The 12,143-nt window shown below is 42.2% G+C and overlaps 1 pseudogene; it reads left to right on the forward strand.

The window, feature by feature from the left end:
• Positions 1-3,752: 3,752 nt before the first annotated feature.
• On the forward strand, positions 3,753-4,989 carry LOC136794921 (THAP domain-containing protein 11-like; annotated as a pseudogene).
• The last annotated feature ends 7,154 nt before the right edge of the window (positions 4,990-12,143 follow it).

Raw genomic sequence — 12,143 nt, forward strand, 5'->3', positions numbered from 1 at the left:
CCTAACCCACGGTGTGACAGCTGGCTGGAGCACGGAGGCTGGGGTGGAAGCCCTTACTCAGCCTTGCCAGGATTAAGGGGCGTGGTGTCCGCAAGTCCTACACCTGCCAAGCTTGACCCTAATTCCCCCAACCAAGAGAAAGAAAGGAGAGGAGGGCCTCTGAGCCTTTGGAACAGTCAATGCAATGTGAATGGTCTGGATTAAACAATTCCTAAAGTCTGTCCAGCTTTACCGTTTTATAATTATGTGTTTCGGAAGCTAAAGGCCCAACAGAGACACGCCAGCTGGAGCTGCCCAAGTCATTCTGGGCCTCTAAGCTTAAGGCTCAAGGTCTTGGACCCCTACAGACAGAGTGAGCAAGTGGACCTAGTATAGTACTGTGAGCCGCTGTCAGTCAAGAACCTAAGGCCCTTTTCAGCTTTACATTGGGAGGTCGGGGGTGGGAGGGTGGGACACGCCTAACCTAGGTGGAGGTGGTGGGGGCGAGCAGCGGCGGCTACAATCCGCGCAGACGCGTAGTTCTTCCCCAGGTCTGCGGGGGCCCCGAGGTTACGACGCTGAAATCCCGCATGCTCGCCCCGTAGGTGGTGGTTGGGGGGTGGAGTGTGGACAGCGGAGGAAAGGGTCCATAGTGAACCTCATATCTGGAGCCTCGATGGTCTCTTACCTAAACTCCAGTTTGATCTTAATAAGAAGACATTGTTTTCTTGGCAAGAACTTGTTTACCCCAAAATGGTACAAAGGATGTCACAGGGGTTTTGTTGTTGTTGTTGTTTAAATATTTGTTTATTTATTTTGGCTGCGCTGGGTCGTAGTTGTGGCATGCTGACTTCGTTGAGACATGCATGTGGGATCTATTTCCCGACCAGGGATCGTACAGTGCCCCCTGCATTGGGAGTGTGGAGTCTTTCCCACTGGACCACCAGGGAAGTCATAGTTTTGTTTAGAGTCTACTCGTCTTATCGTTTGCTACCGCCACAGGAAGTCATTACGAGTCAAAAAAAAAAACTGGATCAGGGTCCAAAACAGTCATTTATTAGTTGTGTTAATTAAACAAGGAGGCCATCAGACTGAGTGGCTCTAATGTCATGGCGGCCTACTTAAGCAAGCCAAAATCTAAACCTGTAAATGCCTCAAGGTCATGTAATCAAGATGCCAAGGGAGGGAATTCCCTGGCAGTCCAGTGGTTAGGACTCAGCACTTCCACTCCAGGGGGCACAGGTTCGATCTCTGTTTGGGGAACTAAGATCCTGCATGCTGGGAGGCACAGGCAAAACAAAAACAAAACAAAAGAACACTAAAGGACAACCAATCACACACAGCCAACTAGGCTAAGCTATAGCCAATCAAATAATTTCCTTTCTCTGTTTCCCCACTTTCTCCATTTAAGTTTTTCCTCTGGCTGAGATCTGAGGAGCGCTCATAACCACTTCTGGTTTGGCGCAGCCCCATTTGAGTGCAATTTTTGCTCAAATAAATTTAAAATTTTAACATGTCTCAGTTTACCTTTAATAGTTGTATGATGGGGACCTTGGTCCAGTCACCTGACCTTTCTTTAGTTTTTTTATAAAACTGAAAAAGTCTTGTCTCACAAAGTTGTCAGGAGGGACAAACGAAATAAGATTTTTTTTTTGTAAATTATGAAGTGCTGTGTAAACATAATGTATCAATTTCTGATACCCTCACTATGTCTCAGGCAAGTTTGCAATAAGTCCACCCAAACAACTTTATCATCTCCTTATAGTTCCTTCCCCATGGTAGGTTCAGCACTAAGATCTTGTGTAATACATGAACTCAGCACTTTATTGAATTAAAAAAATTTTTGGAAGTAATTTCAAACTTACAGAAAACAAGAACAGTATCGGGAACTCTGGTATCCTTTTCACCCTGATTCCCCATCTGTCAACATTTGGTTATATTTACTTATTTCTCTCAACCCCAATATAACCATCTATTATAGGTTGAATTGTGTCCCTTCAAAATTCAAATAGTGAAGCCCTAACTCCCAGTACCTCAGAATATGACCTTATTTGGAAATAGGGTTGTTGCAGATGTAACTGGTTAAAATAAAAAGGGTCATACCGCAGTAGGGTGGACCCTTAATCCACTATGACTGATGTCCTTATAAAAAGGGGAAATTTGGACACAGACCAGCATACGTCATGTCCAGACCAGAACATCACGTCAAGACCAGAATGTCATGTGAATGTGAAAGCAGAGATAGGGTTGATGTGTCTACAAGCCAAGGAACGCCAAAGATTGCCAGCAAACCACCAGAATCTAGGGGAGAGGCATGGAAGAGACTTCTGTCACAGCCCTCAGAGAGAACCAACCCTGCTGACTCTTTGATTTCTGACTTGTAGCCTTCAGAACTGTAAGAAAATTAATTTCTACTGTTTAAGCCACCCCGTTTGTGGTACTTTGTTATGGCAGCCCTAGCAAACAAATACACCATCCTAATCAGGAAATCAACACCACTATCCAATTATAGGTACAATTCAGATTTCATCAGCTGTCCCACTAATGCCTCTGTCCTTTTTGGTCCAGGATTGCAAATCGCATTTGGTAGTCACATATCTGCAGACTCCTTCAATGTGGGCAGTTCTTCTGTCTTTCTCTTTCATGAATCAGTTTTAAAGAGTACAGGCTTTTCATTTCTGTACAATGTCTCTGCAACCTAAGTGCGTGTTGGGGCAAGAGAGAAATGATGTGGCCTTTGTGTATCACATCAGAAGTTGCTGGAGGCAAAACCATCTCACTCCTGATGCTGCCAAACCAGTCTGGCAGGTTCTCCACCTTAAAGTCATAACTGTCCCTTTGTAATTCCTAAGTATCTGGCACATCACCAAATCTCCACCTGCCTGCCTTAGCATCCCTTTATGACTCTCATCGTTATAAGCATGATGATGTTTATTTTTATTTATTTATTTTTTTTGAGGTACGCGGGCCTCTCACTGTTGTGGCCTCTCCCGTTGCGGAGCACAGGCTCCGGACGCGCAGGCTCAGCGGCCATGGCTCACGGGCCCAGCCGCTCCGCAGCATGTGGGATCTTTCCGGACCGGGGCAGGAACCCGTGAGGTGGACTCTCAACCACTGCGCCACCAGGGAAGCCCGATGATGTTTATTTTTATTTTTAAATTTTATTTGTTTATTTATTTTTGGCTGTGTTGGGTCTTCGTTGCTGTGCGCAGGCTTTCTCTAGTTGCAGTGAGCGGGGGCTACTCTTCGTTGTGGCTTCTCATTGTCGTGGCTTCTCTTGTTGTGGAGCACGGGCTCTAGGCGTGCAGGCTTCAGTAGTTGTGGCACGTGGGCTCAGTTGCTGTGGCTTGTGGGCTCTAGAGCTCAGGCTCAGTAATTGGGGTGCACGGGCTTAGTTGCTCCACAGTATGTGGGATCTTCCCAGGCCAGGGCTCGAACCCGTGTCCCTTGCATTGGCAAGCGGATTCTTAACGACTGCACCACCAGGGAAGCCCGATGATGTTTATTAAATGGTGATTTTTTTTTTTTTTTTTTTTTTTTTACTCTGTCATTTCTTCTTCAGTTTTCAGTCAACAATGGACTATAAAAGAACATTTCTTTCTCCCTCATTTATTCATTTATTTATTTATTTATATCATATGGACTCATGGATTCCAATTTTACTCAATAACTTGTAATCCATTACTACCATATTTACTTATATTGCCTGGACCCATGCATTTGTATTTTATTTAATTAATTGTTGTCAGTTACTATCATCATTAATTTCATGTACAAATTATCCCAAATTTGGGCGGCGCCAGACTCTGGCATCCGTGCTGCCTGGAGCCCACCATTCCCACGGGAGAAGATGGGAAGCCCATGGGCTTGGTGGTGCAAGTGGAGTTCATAAGCCACAGCCCCAGCAGCTGCAGCATCGGAGCTAGAGGCTGCTACAGCCCCAAGGGCCCCCAGCTGGTGGGGGGCGGGGAGGGGGGTGAGGGCTTCCCTGATACTGGCTCGGAACACTCTACTTGTCGTCAGGCACCACGGAGGAGGAGCTCCTGCGCAAGCTGGACGAGCAGCTGTACATCCTGGTGCTGATGGAGGTGGAGATGAAGGGCAGCATCCTCACCTGTGTCTCACCGAGGCCAAGCTCTGTGAAAAACTCCTCAAGAGGGATCGGCTGCTGGCTATGGCTGTCATCCGCAAAAAGCACGGGATATGAATGAGTCCCATTTCGGCCTTCGGGACTCCCAGACACCTAGCAGCTTAGTGGGGACCTTAGGCCGCCACTGTTGAACTCCCTCATACTCCTGGGGCACTGGTTGACAGTACTAAGGCTTAGGGCAGTTGGACTCTTGCTGGTGACCTGGCACCCTCTCGTGTTTCCTCCTGAAGCAAGGTCCTGAAGTCCGGGATCTCAGACTCTGCACTGGTGACACCAGCAATTATGACTTTGTCTACCCCTCCCCACCTTCACCCCCACCCCCAAATTTATGTTGCAGTATCTGGTGAAGCAGAGGCTTCAGAACCATTGAACTTGAAACTTATCCCCTACAGATGCAGGCAGGATGCCCAAGGACTATGGGTTTGGGAATACAACACCTTGAGTTTGGCCAGCAATCAGAACTCTTCCATGTGTAGTGATAAGAGATCCAAGTAACATCAATTCTACTTGTTGTGCTTTTCCTTCCCACGTGCAGCCTGTGCTTCTGATAGGGACTGGCAGATCTGTGCCTCTCCCTCCTAGGACCTCCCTCCCACGAGGCCATCTACAAGGCAATCTATGGGATCTCAGTGGAGATCCAGCTTGCCAGGGACTTAAGTCTATCCTGTTATGTTTGCTACAAATTCTATTTTCTGTACAATTAGTCAGATTAAAATTTTCACTATGTTTGTTTGGCAAAATGAATTAAAAAGAAAGTAAAGTTTAAAAAAATTATCCCAAATTTGGCAAATGAGAAAATGCTCCAAGCTGGTTCCTGTGTCTTTTTGCAATGTCTACAACATTATTTGATCATTCCCTTACTTTATGGTACAAGAGGTAATTCAGGCTCAATTTGTACTTTTCCTGACTTAGCCCAGGAATCAACCATTTCTTCAAGAGCCTCTGGCTTCTTTTTTTTAAAATAAATTTATTTATTTTATTTATGGCTGCGTTGGGTCTTTGTTGCTGTCTGTGGGCTTTCTCTAGTTGCGGTGAGCGGGGGCTACTCTTCATTGCAGTGCGTGGGCTTCTCATTACAGTGGCTTCTCTTGTTGTGGAGCACAGTCTCTAGGCTTCAGTAGTTGTGGCTTGAGGGTTCTAGAGCCCAGGCTCAGTAGTTGTGGCTCATGGGCTTATAGTTGCTCCACGCATGTGGGATCTTCTTGGATCAGGCCTCAAACCAGTGTCTTCTGCATTGGCAGGTGGATTCTTAACCACTGTGCCACCAGGGAAGCCCTCTCTGGCTTCTTTTAACTAAGGATAGTATTTGGAAACCAAGATCTGGGTGCCAGATATCTTCATTGCTACTATGATGCCATTGCTCCTAGGCCTTCTCAGCAAATAGAGCTAGGAAATATATAAATGTATATATGTATACACATACATACATACATACATACATACACACACACACACACACACACACACTGTTCCAGTTACTATAGCCACCTAACATACCACCCCAAAACTTGGTGTAAAACAACCATTTTATTATGCTCATGGAATAGTGTGTCAGAAAGGACACAGTAAGGATGGCTTGTCTTTGCTCAGTGATGTCTGGGTCCTTATCTGGGGAGACTTAAAGGCTGAGGGTGACTTAACCACTGAGATCTGGGATCATCTGGAGGCATCTTCGTCACATGTCTGGCAGTTGATGCTAGCTGTCAGCTGGCTCTCTGCTGGCGATGTTAGCCAGAGCACCTGCACTTGTCCTCTCCATGTAGCATGAGCTTTTTCACAGCATGGCAACCTTGAGATAGTTCAAATTCTTACATGGCACTCATGGCTCCAAAAGCATGTTGAAATGAGTAAGGCAGAAGCTGTATAATCTTTTCTGAGCTAGCCTCAGAAATCATGCAGTATGGGCTTCCCTGGTGGCGCAGTGGTTGAGAGTCCGCCTGCCAATGCAGGGGACACAGGTTCGTGCCTCGGTCCGGGAGGATCCCACATGCCACGGAGCGGCTGGGCCCGTGAGCCATGGCCGCTGAGCCTGTGCGTCCGGAGCCTGTGCTCCGCAATGGGAGAGGCCACAACAGTGAGAGGCCCGCGTACCGCAAAAAAAAAAAAAAAAAAAGAAAGAAAGAAAGAAATCATGCAGTATGACTTCTGCTGCATTCTGTTGGTTATAAGACAGTTACAAACATGTTTAGATTTAAGGGGAGGAGGTATGGACCTCATAACCCACCTCTTTTAAAAAATTATTTTATTGAAGTATAGTTGATTTACAAAGTTATGTTAATTTCTGCTATATAGCAAATTGATTCAGTTATGTATATATATATATATATTCTTTTTCATATTCTTTTCCATTATGGTTTTATCACAGGGTATTGAATATAGTTCCCTGTGCTATACAGTAGGACCTTGTTGTTTATCTATCCTATATATAAGAGTTTGCATCTGCTCATCCCAAACTCCCAATCCTCCCCTATCCCACCCCCCCATCCTTGGCAAACACAAGTCTGTTCTCTATGTCTGTGAGTCTATAAACCAACCTCTTGACAGAAAAAATGGAAAGAGTTCAAGACAAAGTAGTAGATGAGAAAGACAACAAGAGTACAGCCAGTCCTTTCAAAGAATTTTGCCCTAAAGGGAAGGATAGAAATGCAGCATAATGTAGAAAGAAATGTGGGCTTAGAGGAAGGATATTTAAAATGGGCATATTTGGGTATTTTTATATGCTAATAGGAATGACAAAGTAGACAGGGCCAGGGGCCAGGGAGTGCAATTGTAGGAGTGATGCTCTTGATGGAGAAGGACTGGGATTCAGTGCACAAGTGGAGGGGGTGACCCTAGATAAGACACATTTGTGATGCCTGGAGGGAGACAGAGTGTAAGGGCAGAAATGTAGGAGAATGTGGGAAGTGGAAAAAGAAGTTCTTTTCTGTTGTCCCTGGTTTTCAGTGAACTAGGAAGTAATGTCATCAGCTGGGCATGAGGGAGTTGATTTGAGGAGAGAAAAGAAGGTGCCCCAGGGCAAGAATAAAAATGGAGGCTCACATATCATAGGTCTAAATTTTTTAAAGTTAATCATCAAGTTAATAAACTGTTAGGTATGTTCTTTACTCTTACTTTGGCAAGTCTACTTTCATAACAACAAAAGAATATGTGTAAAGCAACACAGTTGAAAAAAATATCAAAATGACTACATTTAATTATTATCGCATGTATCTAGGTATTCTTTTGGTGGACCAGATATGGCTGGATGAGTAACAAAATAAAGATGTGTATTACTGGAGAAAGAATAGTCTCTTCAATAAATGATGCTGGGAAAACTGGACAGCCAACATGCAAAAAAAAAAAAAAGAGTGAGAGAGAGAGAGAGACTAGACCACTACCTCACACCATTTACAAAAATCAACTCAAAATGGATTAAAGACTTGAATGTAAGACCTGAAACCATACAACTCCTGGAAAAAAAAATACACAGTATGCTCTTTGACATCGATTGTAGCAATATTTTTCCGGATATGTCTCCACAGGCAAGGGAAACAAAAGCAAAAATAAACAAAGGAGACTACATCAAGTTAAAAAGCTTCTGCACAGCAAAGGAAACCATCAACAAAATGAAAGGACAACCTACCGAATGGGAGAAGATATTTACAGATCATATATCTGTTAAGGGCTTAAAATCTAAAATATATAAAGAACTCATACAACTCAAAAACTACTTGAATTTTTTACATGGGCAGAGGAGCCAAATAGACATTTTTCGAAAGAAGACACACTGATGGCCAATAGGCGCATGAAAAAGATGTTCTGCATCACTAATTATTAGGGAAATACAAATCAAAATCACAAGATATCATCTCATGCCTGTCAGAATGGCTATTATCAAAAAGGCAAAAAATAACAAGTGTTGATGAGGATGTGGAGGGAGAAAAGGAACTCTTGTACATTGTTGGTGGGAATGTAAACTGCTACAGCCACTGTGGAAAACAGTATGGGGATTCCTCAAAAAATTAAGAATAGAATTACCATATGACCCAGCTATTCCACTTTTGGGCATTTATCCCCCAAATATGAAAACACTAATTAAAAGAAATATGCACCCCTGTGTTTATTGCAGCATCATTTACAATAGCTACTCTATGGAAACAACTTAAGTGCCCACTGGCGGATGAAAGGATAAATAAGATGTGGTGTATGTATATTAACTGGAATACTATGCAGCCATAAAAAAGATGAAATCTTGCCATTTGAGACAATATGGGCGGATCTTGGGGGTATTCCACTAAGTGAAATAAGTCAGATGGAGAAAGACAAATACTGTATGATTTCACTCATATGTGGAATAAAAAATAAATAAATAAATGAACAAACCAAACCAAACAAAAACAAACACGTAGATACAGAGAACAGAGCAGTGGCTACCAGAGGTGAAGGGATGAGGGGAGGGTGAAGTGGGTAAAAGGGGTCAACTTTATGGTGATGGATGGAAACAAAATTTTTGGTGGTGAGCACACTATAGTGTATACAGAAATAGAAGTATAATGTTGTACACATGAAACTTATGTTATAAACCAATGTTACCTCAATTTAAAAGAGACATGCATTATTTACAAGTTAATAAATATATATTTCAAACCATTTATTTTTCTTCATTTTTGCAAAGTCACTAATTATGTTGTTATAATTGAGATTTTCATATAATCTATGTTCTATTAACGGTAATGGGCTAAAGAATTTAAAAGTTAAATGCAGGACTTCCCTGGTGGCGCAGTGGTTAAGAATCCACCTGCCAATACAGGGGACACAGGTTCAAGCCCTGGTCAGGGAAGATCCCACATGTCATGGAGCAACTAAGTCCATGAACCACAACTACTGAGCCCACTTGCCACAACTACTGAAGCTCATGTGACTAGAGCCCATGCTCCACAACAAGAAAAGCCACCACAATGAGAAGACGGCACACTGCAATGAAGAGTAGCTCCTGTTCGCCACAACTAGAGAAAGCCTGCACACAACAACAAAGACCCAATGCAGACAAAAATTAGTTAATTAAAAATAAAATAAAACTTAAATGCAACTGACTTCAAACTTTACATAATTTGAATATATTTTCATGAAGACATATAATGAAGTTAATGTAAAATTATTATCATGCTTTCTAATGTTATTTTTCTAATATTTAAATCATCTATTAAAATTGAAGTGTAAACTGCAAATTATACTGAATAAATATTAAAAGTTATTTATAGAAAGCTGCCACTTGAAGTGAGGTCTTCCCTGGTGGTGCTGTGGTTAAGAATCTGCCTGCCAATGCAGGGGACATAGGTTTGAGCCCTGGTCTGGGGAGATCCCACATGCCGCGGAGCAACTAAACCCATGCGCCACAACTACTGAGGCTGCACTCTAGAGCCCATGAGCCACAACTACTGAGCCCACGTGCCACAACTACTGAAGCCTGCGTGCGTAGAGCCTGTGTTCACAACAAGAGAAGCCACTGCAATGAGAAGCCTGTGCACCACAAGGAAGAGTAGCCCCCGCTCGCCGCAACCAGAGAAAGCCCAAGAGCAGCAACGAAGACCCAACACAGCCAAAAATAAAATAAAATAAGTTAATTTAAAAAAAGAAAGCTGCCATTTGAAAATTTAACTTTTTGAAATTTTAATTAAATCCTATGAAATATTTTTATAAAAATAAAACTATTCATGTATTAGATGCCTATTTAGTTTCCAGTGTAACTTCATGTGCCATATTTGTTATGCATACATATGCATATATACAAATTGAAGAGTAATATTAATTGTTTAGTACAGGAACATGTTCCTCAGCCACTGTGGGCAACTGTGACCCTACTGGGAAAGGATACATCATTATGTAAGAAGGTACTGCATTCATACTGACTGAGAGAGGAGGTTTGACAAGTTAATTAATTTGTCTTTTCTGTTGCTTAATCACTATCACTGCTAAATTCTCCCTGCATCCCAAACAAGTGGCCATCTGCAGGGTCAGCAACAGCAAAACCTATGAATCTTCACAGCATTTGGTCAACATCACCTTTTGTTTCAATGATAAAGGACAAGAGGTAAGGAGACACATTTCCTTGCAACTTGAATAGTGTTCATTATAACAGCAGATGTTTAGACTTATGGTCATGCTGTGTCTAGTAGACTGCCTTCTAAAATGGCTCCCAGTGATCTCCACCTTCTGATGGTTAGGCCCATATGTAATTCCCTCCCCTTAAGTGTGGACTGAATCTAGTGACTTGCTTCTTTTTCTAGTTGCAGCGAGCGGGGACTATTCTTTGTTGCGGTGCACAGACTTCTCATTGCAGTGGCTTCTATTGTTGTGGAGCATGGGCTCTAGGTGTGTGGGCTTCAGTAGTTGTGGCCCACAGGCTCTAGTTGTGGCTTGCAGGCTCTAGAGCACAGCCTAAGTAGTTGTGGTGCACAGGCTTAGTTGCTCCACAGCATGTGGGATCTTCCCGGCCCAGGGCTTGAACCCGTGTCCCCTGCATTAGCAGGCAGATTCTTAACCACTGCGCCACCAGGGAAGTCCCCTAGTGACTTGTTTCTAATGAATAGAATTTAGCAAAGAGTGACGGGATGTCAATTCTGAGATTAAAAGTCATGACTTTTCTCTTGTAGGCACTTTATTGCTGGTTTTGAAGAAGCAAGCTGCCACTTTGGAGAGGCCCACATGACAAGAAACTGAGGGTGGCCTCTGGGAAATAACCAAAAAGAGACTGATAACTTCAGTCCATCAACCTTTAAGGAACTGAATCCTGCCAACAATTCGTGGAGCAAGATTAGAAGCAGGTCTTTCCCCAACTGAGCCTTCAGATGAGATCACTGGCAACACCCTGATTGCAGCTTTATGGGAGACCCTGAAGCAGAGGATCCAGCTAAGTTTCTCCCAGGTTTCTGATTGACAGAAATCATGAAATAATGTGTGTTGTTTTGAGCTACTAGTTTGGGGGTAATTTTATATAGCGAGAGATAATTAATACACTGTACCAGAATTAAGTGTCAGATCCTTAGTAATAGAGATACCCCTATGTCCCTTCGAAATTGTTTGTGTGTTGACATGAGGTGTCCTCTTAAATGTGGGCTCAAGGCAGAGTCCCTTCTTGCCTGGGTGTACTAATAGTACCATGACTAGTTCATCAGTCTTCAATTTTTTTGCTTGCATGTTTCCTAAAAACATTTTGGAAAACTATGTGACCTCCTGCATATCTTTTACCCCATATCTAATTTCTTTCCTTGTAAATTTAAATAACTACAAACGGTGTAAAAATTTTAGTATCTTATAAATATCAACATTTAAGAATAAAACTGTTTATATTCCTGGGGGTTTTTTTTGTTTTTTTTTTGTTTTTTTGGCTGTGCCGTGAGGCATGTGGGATCTTAGTTCCCCCAACCAGGGATTGAACCCACGCCCCCTGAAGTGGAAGAGCAGAGTCTTAACCACTGGACTGCCAGTGAAGTCCCAATGCCATAGCTTTTTGATATTCAACGTCATCCTTTTAAAAAACATATGAATAGGGACTTCTCAGGTGGTCTAGTGGTTGAGATTTCACCTTCCAACGCAAGGTAACAGGTTCAATCCCTGATCGGAGAGCTAGGATTTCACATGTCTCAGGCCAAAAAACCAAAAAACATAAAACAGAAGCAATACTGTAACAAATTCAATAAAGACTTTTAAAAAAATGGTCCACATTCAAAAAATAAAAATCTTTTAAAAAAACAGATAAAACATATGAATAAACTCTTCTTCAACAGCTGGACATTTTACATTATTTACTTTTTCCTTGAATTCATATTTCATTCACTTCCATTACATAATTTTTTCTTAATGTATTTTATATGTGAAAGTCTTGTATTGATCTTTCTATATTTCTCTGTAACAAAATATATTTTAAAAAATTAGTTCTTTTTAATTTCTTTTAACCATAGTACTCTAAATGTTTAAACTTTTCTTTTGGATTGAACTATTAGTAACGAAGCAAATTGATCAAAATCACATAAAT

This window comes from Kogia breviceps, chromosome 10, assembly GCF_026419965.1.
Source record: "Kogia breviceps isolate mKogBre1 chromosome 10, mKogBre1 haplotype 1, whole genome shotgun sequence".
Taxonomy (NCBI): Eukaryota; Metazoa; Chordata; class Mammalia; order Artiodactyla; family Physeteridae; genus Kogia; species Kogia breviceps.